This window comes from Triticum aestivum, chromosome 7A, assembly GCF_018294505.1.
Source record: "Triticum aestivum cultivar Chinese Spring chromosome 7A, IWGSC CS RefSeq v2.1, whole genome shotgun sequence".
NCBI classification, from domain to species: domain Eukaryota; kingdom Viridiplantae; phylum Streptophyta; class Magnoliopsida; order Poales; family Poaceae; genus Triticum; species Triticum aestivum.
The window spans coordinates 395,275,288-395,294,431 of record NC_057812.1 but is presented as its reverse complement, the minus strand read 5'-3'; positions in this window follow the sequence as shown (position 1 = coordinate 395,294,431).

Here is a 19,144-nt window from a genome sequence, read left to right as displayed (position 1 = left end):
CTGCCGATGCTTGTTTCTGACTCTCTTTCCCTGCTGTGTAACCAGGCTGTCATCTGTGGCGAAGAGGAGAAGGGAGAACGAGGTGGTGCCCCTTGAGTCCGTGTCACCTCCTGCGACCGTGTCCCTCTCCATGGGCAAAGGTGGGGATGGTGCTCATGCCTCTCCGGCCCGGTCATCCTCGCGAGGCCCGATGCAGCATCCTCGGGAGGAGTCAGCCCCCGAAGCGCCGCTGGCTCAGGAGGTGCCAGTGTCCAGCACGGCTGATGAGGTTCTGAAGGCTCAGGATCCCTTGATCTCCCGGGCTCTGGTGACAATGTCGCCCCCTTCTCCTGCTGCGCCCCTAGCCCCAGGTTCTTCTACTTCCTCAGCCATCTTGGAGCGTGCCCTTTCGGAGATGGCCCAGCTGCGGGAAGATCTCCAGTGCACAAACTCGCGCCTAATGGTCGGGCGCCTGCAGCTGGTCTTTGGCTGGCTTCACTTTGACTCAGCGGTTCGAGCATCGCTGAGCCAGGCTACGGCGGCCTCCGAGAGGGAGAAACAGGCTGCTGCCAAAGCTGCGGCCGATCGCGAGGTGGCATTAAAGGACACCGAGGCCGCCCCGTGGCCACTGTCGAGAGCTGGAGGGCGAGCTAAAGGGCCTGCGGGACCATGATGCGGAAGAAGCGCGCGGCCGCCAGGCGAAGGAGGAGGAGATGAAGGCCTGGGAGGATGCCATCAAGGGCTGCGACGCCGAGCTCGGGGAGCTGGCGAAGGCGCAGTCAGCGGAGCGCAACCGGCTGGAGGAGCTGGAGCGGGAGGCGAGGGCAAAGGAGGCTGACCTTGACGCCAAGGCGAGGTTCCTTGCCGAAGACCGCGCAGCCTTCTCGACCTTTGAGGAGAGGACCCGTGTGGCCCTGAAGACACTGTACGAGATGGGCTTGGAGAAGCCGCTGGCCAGCGACGAGGATGGCCCTGCTCAGCTGCTTCCCTTCCTGGTGAAGGCGCTCGAGGAGGTCATGGAAGGCATTGGTCCTATGGCGGAGGCAGAGGCTCGCGTCCTTTGCTCAGCCGCGCTAACACGGGTCTTCAGCCACCTGCACCTTCGCGACCCCAGCGCTCGTCTTGACGAGCTACTGGAACCTGTAGCTGAAGAACACTGCACGGCTGCCGCCGCGGCCATGAAGGGTCAAGTGGAAGCCTTGCTAAAGAAGTTCGACGCCTTCGCCCCCGCGCCCTCAACCGGTGATGCAGGTGAAGGCGACGCTACCTAGGAGTGGGCACCTTTTGCAGGTGTCGGCGGTGTCCAGGGGTGACTTGTGGCTGCTTTTCTGCTTTGTTCCTGCAACATGTACCATGCCTCGTCGAGGCGTTAAACTTGCATTTGATATTGTGAGAAAAATATGTATTGTAATATTTGCTTTGAGATTTTGCGATTTTATTCCTATTTGCTTTGTGTTCCGCGTCGACAGAGCACGGCCCCGTGCATACCTCAACTGCCATTGGGCCGACTGGAAACCAGGACGGACCAAGGAGCGAGGGTCTACGTGACTAGTTAGGCTCCTGTGTCGCGATGCTCAGGAGTCCCCCTTGAGGCGCAAACAACCTATAGGAAGGATACGCGTGGATAGGTTGATGTTCTACGTCAGCAGAGCCCGGCCCTGCGCAAACCTCAACTGCCGTTGAGCTGACCGAAAACCAGGATGGACCTAGGAGTGAGGGGCTACATGACCAGTTAGGCTCCCGAGTCATGATGCTCAGGAGTCCTCCTTGACGTGCAAACATTCTCCATACATTTGCCCTCACCGAGGCTCGGGTCAGGAGGGGCGTGCGACAACCAGGTCCGGAGGACCTTGTTGGGTGGCGCATGCTTGGGCGTGACCCGAGCGCAGCCCCCGTGCCCAGCCCCCTCGCACGGCTCTCCCGAGGGGAGGCATTGCGGTGAGGTTGGACACTGAGCTCTGGGGCTCCCTGAGGTTGGTACGGCCGTGGGGCCGCCCTCAGTTGTTTATCACCAGCGCGGAGCATAGTGCTTCCTCTTGTGCATGGGCATAGCCGCTCCTCGGCAGTGTCGACGGCCAGCACGGAGCATGGTGCTTCCACTAGGGCGTGGGAGGGGGAGTCCCTACTTCGGAGAGCCCTCGGGGCGTGTACATCCCCCCCTGACACATGGCTTGCACGGCAGGGCTAGACGAGGTGTATCTGGGCACTCGTGAGCCAGCGCGGGACTCACGAGGCCCTACCTCAAGGTGGGTTGCACCTGGTCTTGATTTTTGTTTGTTGTCTTGGTCTTGTGAAGTGGTTACACAACCTGCACCGAACGAATCACCTGAGGTCATCGCGTGAAAAATCCAAGCAACAACGGCCCCAGGAGGTGACATGAACGAGCCCGGCCCACCAGACAGAGCTCAGCCACTGTATTTATCAACGCTGCAGGGACGGGCCCGAGCACAGACACTGTGCTTAACTTACTCACGCGAGGGGTTCTGAAGAAAGACGGCTGGTGCGCGGCTCCCATGGTGGGTGACAATCAAGCAGGCGATAGTCATAGATAGATTAAGCATGGAAAGCAACCTAGCTCAGGTAAGTGCAGGGAAGATGCATGCCATCGGGTCCGGCCAGAGCGGATTGCGGATGATGTAGCCCAAGGGGCGCCCCCAACAGGGTAAGCTAAAGACATAAAAGGAAAGATACATGCCATAGGGACGGACCCCACGTGACCGGGGAATGATGCAGCCCTCGGTGCGCTCCCAGTTGAATGAACTTGGGAAAATGTCACCTGGTTCTGTTGATGAATGATAGTTGGGGTAGCTGAAGGTGTGCGGCGAGAGGGCTGCCCCTCATGAGCCACCGGGGCCCTGAGCCTCGGGAGGCTCTAGCGGTCCAGGGGGTTCCTTGAGGACCGTCTTCATCTCTGTTAGCACGACGTGGTGCCCGGCCTCCTGAGATGCCAGGATGCTCTGCAGGTTGCGTTGATAGGCGGCCACCACACTCGGCAGGCCAAAGGGCATGCAAAGGTAGCTGTGAGGTGGGCCCTCGCAGCATCCCATGCGCGAAGGCGAGAGAAGCTCCTGAGAGGCGGCCCGCTTGAGCCCTGGGATGTCGATGCAGATGCGCGGCCTGACATCCTCGCCTGGATGGGGAGCTACGCCTGGTGAGCGGTGAGGGAGTCCTGGACTAAGCGGTCCTCGGGCGTCCGGCCGGTTATCCATGGGTCGGACTGATGGGCTATGAAGACATGAAGGCCGAAGACTGCACCGTGTCCGGATTGGACTCTACTTCGCATGGACGGCAAGCTTGGTGACCGAAGATTCGTTCTTATGTAACTGACTCCATGTAAACCCTAGATCCCCTCGGTGTCTATATAAACCGAAGGGGATAATCCAGAAAGGACAACACATGTACTCATTACCATACCCATATAGGATAGACTTCTAGGGTTTAGCCATTACGATCTCGTGGTAGATAAACTCTTGTAATACTCATATTCATCAAGATCAATCAAGAAGGAAGTAGGGTATTACATCCATAGAGAGGGCTTGAACCTGGGTAAACATCGTGTCCCCCGTCTCCTGTTACCATCGATCCTAGACGCACAGTTCGGGACCCCCTACCCAAGATCCGCCGGTTTTGACACCGACAAGCGGCGGTTGCCGTGCATGGCCCTCATGTCTTGCAGTTCCTGTGCGTTTTTGGTGATGAACTCCTGAGCGATGGGCACTCCTTGCCCTGTGTTCTCTTGAGGGAAACGTGCCGCGAAGCACGCCTCCAAGTGGTGCCCAAGAACCTCCCTCATGATGCTGGCAAAGTCTGAGGCCCTCCAGAGGAGAGCCCCCGAGCCCTGCCCAAGAGGGGCGCTGGGCGTGCTTCCCTATGCGATGGAGGGCGGCGCCCCAGGCACAGACACCGATCCTGACGAGGCGCCGCTTGCCGGAGGCCCTACGTGACACAACTGCTTCTCCTTCTTGGGGGTGGCCTCAAGAGGGCGCTCGCCCTGACTGTCGGGGTCGTTGATTGCTGCAGCTTAGAAGGCACACTCGAGGGAGCACACCGCGTCTCTTTCTTCTCACGGGACTGTGATGATTTCACCGCTTCCCGGCATCTTAAGGACATTGTAGCCGTGATGGGTCACTGCCATTCACTTCGCCAGGGCTGGATACCCGAGGATGGCATTGTAATGCAGGTGGATGTAGGCGACGTCGAAGTCGATGAGTTCAGTGCGGTAGTTGTTGCGTTCTCCGAAGGTAACGGGGAGGCGGACCTGCCCGATCAGGGTAGTAGAGCTGTCGGTCACTGCTAAGAAAGGCTTGGTAGGCTGAAGCTGGTCATATGGCACTTGGAGGTTGTCGAACATGTTGGTGGACAGGACGTTGAGCCTTGCCCCGCCATCGATGAGAGTCTTGGTAACTTGCATGTTGCTGATGACTGGTGAACGTAGCATTGGGAGGACGCTAGCAGTGGCCGCGCACTTGAGCTGATCTGCCGAACTGAACGTGATGGGGGCACCTAGACCATCTGAGTGGGCGCATGGCCTCGAGCTTGGGGAGAACTGCATTCACTTCACGGGCAAATTGTTTGAAGATACGCTGTGAGGCAGGGGCTTGAGCTCCACCCAAGATGCAGGCGATAGCGCGTGGCTCCTGGAAGCCCCTAGCCCCCTCGTCTTGATGGTGGTCATCGTTCCTTCTGGCTGGTGGCGGTAGTGGAGGAAGGCCCGTGTTGCCGTGAGGACGAGCCTCATGAGGCTGGTGCCTCCAGGTGCCCTCGCGAGGCTGATCCTGCCAGCTGTCCTCATGAGGCCGGTCATGCCACTACTGGCATGGGCCATGGTCTTCCCAGCGTCCGCTACCATGTCCTCTTACTTGGCGGTAGCCCCGGTCGCTGCGCTTGGGGCGTCGACCGAAGCATCCTTCTCGAATGGATCTGAGCTCTTGACAGTCGCTGGTGTTGTGGGTATGCAGGTTGTGGAAGGCGCAGAACGGTCGGCGGCCCTTGGATGACTCAGTCTGGTCTCTATAGCGCTTGGTGTCTGGCTCCGCCACGAGCACGGCTGCTCCCTCGCGCTTCACGTCCTTGGCCTTGTTCTTTTTCTCCTCTAGGTCTGTAGCAGGGAGCTCGAGGAGGGAGATGCTCCCTTGCTTAGCTCTTGCACACTTGGTCGCGATGTTGAACAACTCCAAGGTCGTGCACAGCACCTCGTGGATGGCGAGCTCCTCCTTCATCTTGACGTTGCGGACACTGTCGGAGAACGCTGAGATGATGGCCTCATTGGTCACCTTGGGGATTTTGATGCGTGCGATGTTGAAGCATTGAATGTACTTTTGCAGGGTCTCTCCTGGTTGTTGCTTGATGTGGCGCAGGTCACCCGCTACTGGGGGCGGTCGCGAGTGCCCTGGAAGTTGGCGATGATGCGGTTGCGTATCTCATCCCAGGAGGAAATTGAGCCCGGAGGCAAGTTCAGGAAACAGGAGCGGGCGCCATCCTTGAGAACCATCGGAAACCAGTTCGCCATGACTTTCTCGTCGCCGTTGGCCGCCTCGATGCTCAGCTCGTAGAGCTGCCGGAACTCCGTGGGGTCGGGGGTGCCGTAGTAGCGAGGAGGCAGATCTGGCTTGAACTTGCTCGGCCAGGCGATGCTACGCGGCTCGGGGGTGAAGGTGCGGCAGCCGGCTGTGGTCACCAGGGCCCACCTTCGAGGTGGAGCTTGGCCTTGGCTCCCGCGCGTTGCTACAGCCAGCGGCGTGGGGCCTTGCCGCAGCAAACGATCCTGGCGTGGCGGAGCGAGGAGTGGCGGAGCATTCACTTGCGGTCGAGGGACTTCTTGGCGGCTTCTTTCTTCACACATGGGCGCCGGACACGGTGGGTCACACCGTGGAGCCACGTGCCTCGGCGCTAGGGCGCCGTCTTGGGGCTGAGGTGGTGGAGGTGCTTGATGAGCTACGTCGCCCTTGGCTGGCAAAGGGCGAGGCAGAGAGCGGGATGGCGCAGTGGAGCCCCTGCAGCGCGGACAAGCTCGGCGCTGCGGTCAAGCCAGTCCTCGTAGAGGTCGTCGACTGGGCGGTAGAGCAGGAGCTCGTGCGCCATGAGGAGCACGGCTCGTGCGTCCGTGGCAACGCGATGAGCGTGAGATGACGAACCAACGGGAGTAAGCAATGGAGTGGCGGTGCGACCGTCCTGCCGCACCAAGGGGTGCAGCGAGGATGCTTGCTGCTCGTTCCCCGCTGGGCCGATGGCGGCATTGGCGGCAGGCGACGGAGAGCGACGGGGGCCGTCTGAGCAACGCGAGTGGCGAGGGCAGCTCGGCGCTCGGCACGAGCGAGACACACGTTCTCCATGGAGACGATGAAGCGACATGATGCGGAGCGACGGAAGGGAAGCTTCGGAGAACCCCTACCTGGCGTGCCAAATGTCAGATCACGGGTTCCGGCAAAACCCTTAAGGTCCGAACACTGGGGTGCGCGCGAAGATCTCCCCCCTATTGATCTGCATCCTACTTATCCTAGATCTCACGAACTAAATCGACGAACTCGCAACACAAAGGACACAAGATTTATACTGGTTTGGGCCACCGATGTGGTGTAATACCCTAGTCTAGTGTGGTGGTGGTGGATTGCCTCTTGGGCTGAGGACGAACCGTACAAGGGGAAGAACATCCTCCTCAGGTTGAGGTGTTCTTGTGCTTGGTGCACTTGTGTGGCTGAGGATAATCTTGATGATCCTTCTTCGTACCCCCGCCTATGGTGGTGGCGAGTCCTATTTATAGAGGCCCTAGTCCTCTCCCCAAATATTGCGCGGGAAGGGAGTCAACAATGGGCAATTTGAAAGGGGACAGCTAATACAAGCTATCCTGACAAACGGTGGTCTTCGCTTGCCAAAGGTTCTGGTGCTGACGTCGTCCTGGGATCCATGGTGACCTCCGTCTTGCCATCCTTCTGGTCTTGGTCCCGTTGCACCAATATGGAAACCTTTGCTTGATACCTCGGTACTCCGCTCCTGCGCTTGCCCCCTTAGCACCAAAGAGGAAACAAGGACGATGCGTGCGCTGGCGCCTGCCTATTCTCGATCATCATGTCTTACGTCATGAGCACCTTACGAGGTTTGCCCGACCTTGAACTCTCAGCCCCTCGCAAGCCAGCATGGCGAGGCCGCTCCTGAGGAGGTCTTGTGTCATCCACCTCGCGAGGCTTGGCCCCTCGCGAGGGTCTTGATTCCTTGTTGATGAAGATGGGTCGTACAGGCCTGCCAGCAAAGCCACGCCGTGGGCCGCAGGAAGGCATGTCTGGGGACCCCCGTTGCTAGAACGCCGACACTCGTGTTGTAGCATCAGGGTGAGGCTACATGTTAGTCGACTAACCTTTTCATCTTTGGTCAGTCAATTTTCCAGTTGTTGGATACAAAATCAAGGGTCTGCAGTTCATCTTCTACCTCCAACCCCCTGAGCTGCCAGCCACCACCGGCCAAACCACCGCCCCCACCGCCCGCGGCCGGCGGTGCGCCACCCCGCCCACCCCGAAACCCCACTGCCGGTCCGCCGCCGCCCCGGCCATCCCTCTAGCCCCCCCCCCCCCGTCCGTGCCGAGCTTTTTCTCCGGCGATCCCCACGCCACCACCCCACCACCGCCGGTGACCACCTCCCCCGCCCTGAACCCTATGATAGATAGTGGGGTACCTCTCCGGCGAGACCCCCTCCCCATTGCGGCTCGTTCTTCCTTAAATCCAGCGAGCCCCCCACCCCCTGAAAATCGACTGACCCAAAAGTCGATTCAGTGGACTGAAGTGTAGGTAAATTGGAGCAGCATCGCAAGCAAGAGCGAGAGCAACAACGCGAGCAAGAGCAAGAGCAAGAGCAGACCAGGAAGGGGACCGAGAGCAAGAGGAGAGCAGCAGCGCGAGCGAGAGGGAGCGACGACGTGGAGGAAGTGGCCGGCGACGCCGTCGTGGATGGATCCGCGCCATGTCGGCTCGGGACCGAGCGCTGGCAGCACCATGAGATCGAATCGAGAAGAAAATGCGGCGATTAGTGTACAACCTCTTTGGTGGCGCCGATTAGGCCTCAGGTTCATCCGAGGAAATGGTGATGATGCTCCTCTTCCGGTGGTGCAGGTGAAGCCGGCGGTGTGGGAATGGAGTGGTGCGAAAGACGAGGGGAACGTCGGTGCAGCTCCTTGGAGGTGGAGGACGGGGTGACTGAACCGGCGGGACGACAAGATCGACGAGGGACCCTCATCCGGTACGGTGGATGAGGGATGTTGAGGTGTTGCTGTGGACGACATTATCGGGGAAGAAGCTCCAGCTAGGTGACGAACGGAGGAGGGTGTGGGGCTTCGCGGGTTTTTGTGGCCTCGGTGTACGAATAGGTTGGCGGATGGGATGGGAGTGGGGATCTATGGCTTAGGGACACACTTGTCCGAAATATGGGGTAAGTTACGAAAGTACCCCGACTGATTTGAGCTAGGCAGTTCTTTTGGTTCAGGGGTATCACGGGCATTTTGCGTGTCGGGATTTCGCAGTAGGTGGGAGTTTTCGCGCGCGTTGTAATTTTGAGATAGCAAGGCACAGGTTGAGATGGAGGGACTTTTCAGAGCACAAAGAGACAAAGATATATCTTAAATATTTCAGGGTAACAAGGCGCGGGTTGAAGAGGCGGGAGTTCCGCAGCACGATAGATAGAGATGCTAGCTTGAAATTTCGACATAATAAGGCGTGACTTGAAATTTTGGGAGAATAAGCTTAAAGTGTACCAGAAAAAAGAAAATTCGCACCTCATCACTAGAGAGATCCATGTCCCGTTTTACAATATTACTAGAAATGCATGCAAATACAAAAAAAACTAAAAAAATCGGGACGACAAAAATAACGTGTAGAGTACCAAAACAATTTGCACTTCCCTCGACAATAAAAAACAATGCATGTTTTCTAGCATATGGACTAAATTTGAGTACATTTTCCTATTTGAATGGGATTGTACTCGGGTTAGTTATATAACCATCTAAATATTATCTTCATAACACATGACATGAATATAGGAGAAGTAAATTCCTATATAAATTTGAACTACATGTCCATACGATCTCAAATTCAAATATATGTATCCATTTTATGTTGAATTCAAATCATAGTACATGTATGATACTACGTACAATGTGTTTAACACGCACAACACACACATAAACACCATTTAGACTAGTAAGGTACACGTGCATTGCACGCATGAGATTTGGCAACAAAATTATGAAAAAAATACCACATTATAGCATGTAAGCTTTGACTCATATATGCATGATGTAGATGTTCGTTTAATTCTTATAGTTCATTTCATGCAAAATTATCTAGTTTGTATAATAAGAAAGCTAATCTATTTTAAGATCCATGGAATTGTGCGTTGTAAAGCATAAAGTAAAAACAAATAATGGAAAATCATGTTGAAAAACACTTGGGCAATTCTGATACGGAAGATTCTAGAACAAAGGAGAAGTTCTTGTGTTTGAGGTTTGTGCATTATGCTTAAGTTCAACCATGGACTCTTCTAGATTGTACATGTGGCAAAATTTGGGGGAATCTAGATGATATCCAACGGCCAGTAGCGCTCGAGATTACAATCTCTGCACCATCGGATTGGTTTCATCCAATGACCATCTTTCAAAGTTAAAGTTATCCGCACACTATTTAAAAAATAAAAAATATAATATATAGGGGTATAGATATAGATATGTGATGCGAAAGCCACCCATCATCTCCAGTTCAAATAGTGTGTCCATGCACAGATCCAATGTGGCCAAAGGATGCCTGCCATCGGTATCTCAAATTCATATCAGTCTGACCTTGTTCAATGTGTATACAGTACAACATGCTTGTTTCCAAACCACGCCGCATATCTCAGTTATATTCACGCATGCATGGGTTTCAAACATCATGATCTCTTATTCAAATATTTGAATTCAACTTTCCATTGATTATGAACTCAGCTAGTCATTTACACCCACACAGTCGTCTTCTCTTTATAATTGTAACACTAACTTCCTCTCGTGCATGCATGCACATACACTACCGCTCGACATTATCCATCGCACACATGAAATCTTTTTCTTCAGATCGGTCTCCCTGCATGCACACACACACACCTCCCCCTCCTCATCATATCGGGCATTCTTTATCTCTCACGTGCATGCGCAACAATCAATGTTCCTCTATGTGTGTGTGTATATAGCTAGGTCTTTCCCAGTATTCCACACAAACCGATCAATCTATATATCTAGTGAGGTCTCACCCTCTTTCCCACATACACATCGATCAATCTATACCTCTCTATATAGGATTACATAGCTAATACACCCACATTAATTATATATCCAACGTCCCCCTCCACTACTAGGGAAAACCCTAGTAGTAGCGCGGGTTTTGAGGCTATCAGCATCGCGAGCAGCCGCGCTACCAATAAGGCGCTACAGCTAACTGTTAGAAGTAGCGCGGTCTATACCCGCACTACTACTATGTACTATATCAGCAGCGCGTTTCTGGAACGCGCTACTACTGCTGTAGCGATTTCCTGGCCCAGCGCTACTGCTATATCTTTCATCACCCCCCAGGCTTCCTACCCCGTTTCAGCTTCAATAAATAGCAATTTCCAGATAGTAGGTAGTACTAGATATCAATTTCATAAAGCATTATAGGTTCTTGGTAGTACTCCCTTGGTTCCAAATTACTCGTCGTGGTTTTAGTTCAAATTTGAACTAAAACCACCATGAGTAATTTGGAATGGAGGGAGTACTAGATAATAATTTCATATATACTCAACATGCATCCTCAAGCAGTACAAGGTGATATCGACGACAATCATCATATGTAGTTCTAGATAATATCGATGATGATCATCATATGTAGTTCTACATGATATCGACGACGATCATCATATGTAGTTCTAGATGATATAGCCACACAGACACACATATGTAGTTCTAGATGATATCGGCGACGGTCATCATCCTCAAGCCTGGGCAGTGGGTGTTCCTGATAGTAATTAGGATGGCCTATCCAACACGAAGATTCTTGCCAACGAGGAATCTCTTCCACCAAACCAAGTTTAAGTGTGTGCTACTGTCTGTGTCCATGCGGTAAGTACAGGTGGTGACGGAGCCCCTTGCGGTAAGGCATAATCCATCTGAGCCTTCTTCATCAGGATCGATACCACAACTCACAGATAGGTTCTTTGGCAATTTCTGAATAAAAACAACATATCAATTAATAAATAGCCTCGCACATACTCTTGCAAAAATATTTCTATTAAGTCTAGATTTCTACACTATCAAAAGACACACTAGTACGCATTTGTACTAACTAATCATGAATTCTACTAATAAGTATGTATGGATTGTCTACACTATTAATAATTCCTTAGATTCTACACTAATAGGAGCATGTGATCAGACTCTACACTAAAGCATATCATCGACTAGATTCCACAAAGCATATCATTGGACTCTACACTAAGCATATCATCGGATTCACTAAGCATATCATCGATTAATTTGCATTTGTAAGTATAACAATAAATCATATATATATATCATAAAATTACTATAGGCAGTACGTATAACATACCATTTCATGCCGATCGACCATGGTACTTGTCAGGCAGGTCACGAATGGCACCCCGACAAAGTCATCACGTGGCGGAATTATGTCCCATAGGTTGCACACCTCCTCCTCGCTCAGCCTCATTCTTTGAGCTATGATGGCTTCATGAAGTGGGTTCTCATCATCTTCATCGAGTGGGTCCTCATTATGTTCATCATCTTCATCATCTTCATCACCTTCGTCATCTTCCACCGGGTTGAGATAAATGACAGCCAGCTTGGGTCTTTCTGCTCTGAAGGAGAAGCTGATCAACTCACCACCATTAAGACGCATGTGGGCAAGGAAACGGGCCCATCCATGTCCTCCAATCTGCGACATATTGCGTCCTTTCTCGACCTCCATAGTGTACGGCCCACAAGAGCCTCAAATGTCATAGTGTCTCCTATAAACTTGTTGAATTTCAACCTCACATTGCATGGGACGATCTGTGTAAAAAAAGCAAAATGACACATTGCAGTAATGCCAACACTAAAAATAAAATAGTTGTTACATTTCATCTAATTTCTTACCGCCGCATGACAAAAACTCGGCTGGAAGTAGATGCCGAAAAGCTTGCCAGTTGAAAGGCTGCTGGCGCACCTTGACTTGCATAGTCAACATAGTGGTGGTGGTGGTGGCGCCATTTTATAAATCAACTAAATCCACTAGCCTACTAAATCAAAATGTTCTAAATAAACTAAATCAACTAGCCTACTAAATCAACTAAATCAACTAGCCTACCAAATCAACAAAATCAAGATGTTATAAATCAACTAAATCAACTACATACTAAATCAACTAAATCAAAATGTTCTAAATCAACTAAACCAACTAGCCTACTAAATCAACTAGCCTACTAAATAAAAATGTAGCAGGGAGGAGGGGTTGTGGATGGAGGAGGGAGGAGGGAGAAGGAGGGGCGACTCGAGGAGGGAGAAGAGAGTAGGACGGAGGAGGAAGACGGAGCGAGGAGGGGCCAGCTGGCGGCGAGTGGAGGGAGGACGGAGGAGGAAGGCGGAGCAAGGAGGGACCGGCCAACGGCGACTAGAGGGAGGACGGAGGAGGAGGTCGGTACCGAGTCTAGCGAGGAGGAGGAGGTGGCGACGGCGCAGATTGGAGGAGGAGCGATAGGGGACGACCGGTGTGGGGGGTTGAGGGGGAGATTGAGTGAGTGTGAGTGTGAGTGGATCGGATAGGTCGGAGAAGGGGGGAGATGGAATGGCTTAGTAGTAGCGCGCTATAGCAAAAGGCTCTAGTGCTAAACGACGTAGCAGTAGCGCCTTTCACATAGAGCGCGCTACTGCTATGTGTCAGCATGTAAAAATAGACATCAAAAATACATTGATCATCAATGATCGTTTTGTGTACAATCTGATTTGTGAATATGAGTCCTCACCAATTTAGCAACTGGTGAAGACCCATATTGCAGCCACAAATTCTACACATAGAGTTCAATGAAGACCAAGTGGCTGTGGAAGTTTGAGAAGTAACATATTTAAGGTGGTACAAACTCTCTTCACGAAGCGAGGTGGGACTAATTTTTTTAGTAAACTTAGCAGTAGCGGTTATGGTGTAAATGCGCTACTGCTATGGTCCCTAGCAGTAGCGCTCTCCATATTAGCGCGCTGCTACTAGAACTAGCCTCGCGACGGCGGCGTGGCAATTATAGCAGTAGCGCGTCTTATAGTGGGCGCGCTACTGATACATTTATTTCAGCAGCGAGGTTAGTGCGCGTGCTACTGCTAGTTAGTAGCAGCGCCTTATTTTAAAGTGCACAGCTGGTAAGATTTTGTGTATAGGCTTTTCCCTAGTAGTGCTCTCATCATCCATGTCTTCCGCTTCATCTCTCAGACACGTGCACATTACTGAAGACAGGGGGAAGCAAGGGCCCTGCCCCCTAACATCACTATATATTGAGGATAATATGAATGTGATCATTAGACAATTGCTGGTAAAATGGTTTAAGTTGATGAATTGGCCCTCCTCGTAAAGGATTAGCAATGCTTGGCCCCATAGCTCATTTATTTTTCATGGCTCCACCACTGCACGCAAAAGCGCATGTTCTCGCCCCCTCTCTTTAAATATCGATCTCGCACTTGGGCACTCCTTCATAGTCTCCCTCAACTTGGCCCCTCGCACCATCTTCTAGCCCCCACCGGATTTTGCCACATGTACAATCTAGCAGACTCCATGGTTGAACTTAAGCATAATGCACAAACCTCAAAACACAAGTGCTTCTCCTTTGTTCTAGAATCTTTCGTATCATAACTTCCCAAACTTCGTTGCTAGTTGAATTGCCATTATTTGTTTTTTACTTTATGCTTTATAGCGCACAATTCCATGAATCATAAAATAGATTAAGGGGTTCTTTGATTCAAAGGATTCTCAAAGGAATTTTGGAGGATTCTAATCGTTAGGAATTTTCCCTATCTTGGTTGTTTGATTCATAGAATTGTAAACCATAGGAATTTTTCCATAGGATTCATTTCCACTAGATTTCAAAGGAAACATTCCATCCACTCAAACCTCTTTGAAAGAATCCTACATTTTTTCTATGCACTATCAAACACTCATACAATCCTGTAGGATTCAAGATGACATTCCACTCTAATCCCATGTTTTTCCTATTCCCGCGTTTTGGAAATATTATGAATCAAAGAGGCCCAAGCTTTTTTATAAAAACTAATTGATTTTGAATGAGATGAACTATAAGAATTGAACGAACGTCTACATCATGCATATATGACCCAAAGCTTACATGCTATAGTGTGGTATTTATTCATAATATGGTTGCCAAATCTGATGCATGCAATGCACGTGTACCTTACTAGTAATTCGAGTATGTACAAAACACGTAAATTAGAATTCCAATGGCACGCTACACAGTGTCTCTCTTTCGGTTCATGAAGCCACGTGGCACATGTGGAGGCGTTGCTGCGACCTCCTTGTGTGGATTGATCACAGTGACGTGCTGCTGGTTCCAGAGGAATGTACTCGTCCTCTCTGAGGCACACTGGCAGTACATGCACGAAGCGAAGATGTGCACGCATGCCACACACGCACTCATTCCCTCGCACGAACATGCGGGTACACGGGGGGGGGGGGGGGGGGTGGCGGATTTTTGTATGAAGATCCACCCCATGTGACAGTTTAACGTGTGTAAAGCCCTTCACTTCATTGATGGTCAATTAATACAACGCATGCAAATTGAGTGGACGTGAGGGAGGAAGAAAGACATTACTACTCCACTCCGTGCATGTGAGTAGTTAAATCATGGGTTGCTACTTCCATTGTTCTCCTTCGTATTTTGTGCCAATTTTTGACAACATTTTAAGTAAGATAATATTTATGCATCTCATAAAAAGTGGCACAAAAAAGGGGGGCCAATAAACCAGGACACATGTAACATGATCAATTTTTGCTAGGGCTACTTTTGGTGGCCTTTGTATTTAAATATGGACTGAGTGGAGTAGTACTATATTTATCTTAGCCTCGTAGGGCTCTCCCAGCGCCTAGGCTCGCCTCCCCGCCACGTCCACCGGATCCTGCCATGGATAATCCCTTAGATCCCAGGATCCTGCGGGCTGCCCTCTCGCTGCGCCCCGCAGCACTGGCGCCTTCGAGCGAAACCCACATGTGTTTTAGAGGGGATCAATTGCACTGGAATCACAGATCGGTGGCACCGGAGGACATGCCAGGGCTATGTTTCAGGTGGTGGGCAGCAAAGGCAAATCAGATCGAGGAAGCGTCGCATCGATTGGAGAGAAGTTCCAAGGAGCTGCGCGTGGCGCAACACAAGCTGGAGGTGCAAGTCGATCTCAGGGCAGAGATGCTAAGGGATGTCAGCATATGGCAGCGTCGTGTTGATCTCGATCTAGGTCTAATGGTAGAGATCATATTCACTGAGGCGACTGCGGAGAAAAGAATGTGCATGCATGTGCAATGGCATGAGCAGCCAGTGCAACTGTTCAAATGGGCGGTAGGAGAAGCCAAATCCCGGTACTAATTGCGGCGGCACCACTGGGCATGCATCATAGGCGAGGTGAGCTGCCCTCCTTCCCCGCCAGCGATGAAGTGACCTAGTCTGTTGCTGCTGCAGTGAACTTGCAATGCCATGTCGGTTTGCAACCTCGACAATCACTCCATCTATAGGTATTGTATTCCCATGAAATTACTTGGTAGTTTGGAAAAAGATGGTAATTGATTTATCACTAGTTTTTGAATGCTTGGTCGTGACAATCAACCGAAGCCACAACTAGAAGTATCCATTGCATAATATTTTATGGTCGGTCGCACCAACAAACGCTTGGTCAGACCTGCGTCTCACCGAAGGGACACACATCGGCTTGGTCTGACATGTACGACCAGTTACATAACTGACTTGTGCGACCGCATTTGAGCAGTGCAGTACTCCCTCTATCTCAGTTTACAAGTCTTGCACATGTACCTAGGTCATTAATTTGACCAACTTAATAAGAGGCATACATTACGAAAAATATATCATTACAAACTTCAAATATTCTATTTTTAATGATATATTTTTATGCTAAACAATTTATTTTATATAAGTTAAATTGAAGACCTAGATACACGTGCAAGCCTTATAAACTGAGATGGAGGGAGTTCTTGAAATTTATGTTCCACTAAACTCATCGGGAGCCGTTTCGGGCCTCGAAACCAAAACCATCAATTAATCTTTACCTTGTTCCCATCACATTCCAAAGTACTAGTGCTACAATTAAGTGCTAGCCTACTCACACGTACTAGTACATAACAAACCTGAACGTGTTCCCACTATGCATGTTTTAGTACTAGTGCTAGTACTTAGGTTATAAAAAAGGGAACTACCTAACCGAAAATTGCTCTACCTTCCTCCTGATAAGTCCTTCTTTGTCCTTCCTTGCCATGGTCGGTGTGCAGAGCTCTAGGTCAAGAACTACTCATAACAAGGGAGCGGCAACCAAGGCCGTGGAAAAAAGAGAGGGCTTGCCGCCTCGCAGAGACCTCGAAAGATCTCTCACGGGCAGGCGATGGCTCCCAGGAGCGCCCTAGCTGTGGAGGCAAGTGGTCCCAGGAGCGCCCTAGACGCAGATGCGAGGGATCCCAGGAGTGCCCTAGCCGCGGAGGTGAACATGCCGAACTGGCGGCGATAGAGTCGTTATCCCTTGACGGCATGCCCAATGAGAAAAATAAGCAGAAGGAGTTCCTCCATGGCTTGGTGGAGCTGCTGAGCTCAGTGAGCAGGGGGAGTTGACCGCCAGCTTGGTGATGCTGCTGAAGAAGAGCATTGCCTCGGAGAAGAAGGCGACCGACGAAATCTTGCAACTTCAGCAGGACAAGGCGAAGCTCTGCCACGAGCTCGACCTGCGGAAGGATGAGAACGTACGCTAGAAGAAGTTGGATGAGAAGAGTAGTTCCTCGATGAAGATGCTGCAGGCCCTCTTCATGGAACAGAAGGGGGAGTTGGCGAAGGTCCGCATCGAGCACCCGGCTATGTCAAGGTATGTAATGTGACCATGGAACAGATGATGAAGGCTCACATCGAGAAATCCCGTGTCATGGACAGAATGAAGAAGTTGGCGGAGGAGACGTGCAAGGAGATAGAGGTCATGGAGGCGATGAAGAAGCAGTTACGACTCCGAGGCCAGCAACCTTTCATGTAGTAGAGAGCAGCGCCCCAGACTTCTGTGTGCGTCTTCCTTCTTTTTGGGGGGTGATAATCTTCCTTCTTATTTTGCTCCTGTGTTTCTTATTTTGCTTCAGGTGTTTTGCCACACGTGTCATGTTCTCTACGAGGAATGAATAGAATAATGCAAACAATGAGATTACTAGCAAATTAGATCATTTTTATCGCCATATGGCACTGGGCTGCTAGGTTTCGTGCTCCCCGTCATACTCCAGTGGAAAACTTGAGTATAGCGCACGGTTCTTTGCTCCTCCTCGGGTCCTCGGCACATTTATACGAGTAGTCAAATCAGAAGGCCCTGCCTTCCACCAATAATGAGCTGTCAAATCACAAAGGCGCTCGCCTCTTGTGAAACCAACCAAGCTAGAGTGGCCCGCCCTCTAGCCTTTTAAAAAATGTATACTTTTGTACAGTAGTACTATCGATGGATTACACCAAGGAGCGCTCATCGCAAAATTATGCATATAGCACTATTAAAAAAGCTAGTACATGCTTAAATGGGGTGCTCAATTCTATTAAAGAAAATAGCATACCTATTTATTTCTTGGGTTCTTATTATTTATGCCACTAGTTGTGTATCACTACTCAGTTTTGCCATTAGAAGTTACAACTACTCAAAAGCACCATCGATCCGTGAGATGCCTGCTCAAAACTGCAATTAGACATCTCAAAAATGCCATCGTTAAGTTAGAAGTTTGCTCAAAAATGCCATTAGTCATTGTTATTTTCACGTCAAACCCATTGACTATGTTACATGAAAAAAATAAGCCGATTCTCACAATGATAAGTGTGGCCCCGCTTGTTAGGAGTAACCAACCGAATAATTTTACAAGAAAATAAGAACGCTGTTGGGATCAAGTAGGCCCCACAGTTTATTTTATTGTAGTGAGATAGAGGGAGAGCTGGCATGTTGGTCCATCGGTATTTATGTCATTATAACATGGAAAAAGAGATTTGAGTCACAATAATGGTGTCTAGCACAATACACCCCTCAAATAAATCTAAGCACCCTAAAATTCTTTGACAAAACTAAGCACCCTGAAATTCTTTGACAACTAAACTGCTGGCTATATGATGTTGGACATATATATTGTACGTATATAATGTGAAGAAATGAGTGGTAGTATGTGGCACCCCGGCTCAGAGATCGATGTGAAGTCTTCTGGAATACGACACTGCTTAGAATAGAACAAACCGGCTCTCTATTACAACACGAATATGAATACACGGGTTCCGATATTACAATGAATAACATCGGCACAGCGACACTACGCCAACCACGGTTGCTCTATACAAGCAGCATAAAAACTCGAAGCAGCGGAACAACTACTAGCAGCGGAACAACGGACGATGAAGATGGACTCCAATCCGTAGGGACTCTGTCTAGAACTTTTATCCTAGCTCGCGAACAAAGGAACAACACCAAACAAGCAAGCAATCCAGGCTCGACCTGCAAGCTGGAATGAGATGCCAGGTCAGTACATTGAATGTACTTGCAAGCTCACAATAACCAGAAGCATTCAAGACAAACAACAACATGGAAATTACAGGTTAAGCAGGAATTATCATGAGATCATCAGAATAACATGGCATGAACAACATGAACATAATACTACTGGAACAATATGATCATGGCAAGAACATATAAATCTGATGATACTAGCATGCAACATGATGACACTACATGCAACATTTATTCTGCTTGGGTTACCTCGTAACCAGCACATGCATCACTTACCAACCTGAGACATCACATGATCATCTTAGGATCAAATCAAGCTTGGTATAGACAATACCGTAGTAATCAGTAAATCACCACAAGGAGCTTGATCTTGACCCACGATTCTCGCACAACATCATGAATATCCA